Below are 1,237 nucleotides of genomic sequence, written 5' to 3' on the forward strand. Positions count from 1 at the left end.
CGCCAGTGCGGACCCCGCTCTGCCCCCAGCCCCACCAGTGCAGACCCCGCTCTGCCCCAGCCCCGCAGGGCTGGGCTCCCAGCGCACGGCGGAGTCCTCAGACCCTCCACGGGGGAGTCCTCGGCTCCTTGTCCCTGAACCCAGCAAGAACAAACCGGGCGATAAGAGAGCGGATTTCCTCGCCCACAGCCCTCAGCCTGCTGCTGGCAAAAATCTGTCTCTTGGCCTCCTCCCAAGGCTGCCCTTCTGTCTTTGCCTTATGCCCCTGCCCTCCCGTGCTGTCATCTCCAATGGCATCTGGTCCTGCTTTCCTGCTTTTCCACACATCCCACTGAGACACCAGGGGTAATCCCAGCCCCTGAGATGCTGCTGGGGCAGCGGGTAATTCTGCATCTCCTGGTTCAGGACAAATCCTCCCTTGGGAAAGCCAAGGTCTGGCTTCAGAGACACCCGGGGCTCTGGACTCCCCAGGAAAGCCCCGTGGGTGGTCTCTGGGCAGCCAGAGGTCTGACACGGCCACCACCCCTGGCCCCTGTTCCACCTCAGCTCTGGGTTGATGGAGCTTTCCTCATCCCCACAGCCCTATCCCGGGATGGCAGAGTCCTGCTAGTCCCTCCATGCCCAGGCAGCCCCAGTGGCAACGTTGACGCTGCCCTCCCCATCGTGTCCCTGTCCTCAGGGGACACCCGGGCTGCCCAGAGCATCACCTCTCCCGAGGGTGGCATCCCTGAGCACGCGCCGCCCCACTGCTGCTGCGGGGACGCCGGCTCGGACCAGGGAGCATCTCCCCCGCCTGGCAGTGCCAGGCCTGCCAGCTCCGGCGGGGAGGGGGGGTGCATGTGAGAAGAGACTTCGTGCTCCAGTCAAAACCAGCATGAATAAAGCAGCGTGATCCGAGGAGCGAGGGAAAGACCCTGCGTGGGGAGAGAACTGCTTTTGTCGGCACACAAAGGCCCTCTTCACTGGCCTGGAAAGAGGAGCAGTGTGTGCAGTTGGCTCTGGAACTGGGACGGGGACAATAGCGGTGCGCGCCCTCCGCAGACAGAAAGGTCTTTGTGAGCCCCTGCGCATCTCCAGCCCTGCGGCCACCACGGGTGCCCAAGCGCAGCCCAGGCCGTGGGGCTGGGCTCCCCCGGAGCCGGGTCACCCCAGACCCCGTGCCGGACCAGGTCTGCCTGGACGTCCCAGTGCGTGGGAAGCGCTGGGAGAACTGGCTCGCCCCGGCGGGGCTGGACGG

This window comes from Egretta garzetta, unplaced genomic scaffold, assembly GCF_000687185.1.
Source record: "Egretta garzetta isolate BGI_Z169 unplaced genomic scaffold, ASM68718v1 scaffold849, whole genome shotgun sequence".
In the NCBI taxonomy this organism is placed as follows: Eukaryota; Metazoa; Chordata; class Aves; order Pelecaniformes; family Ardeidae; genus Egretta; species Egretta garzetta.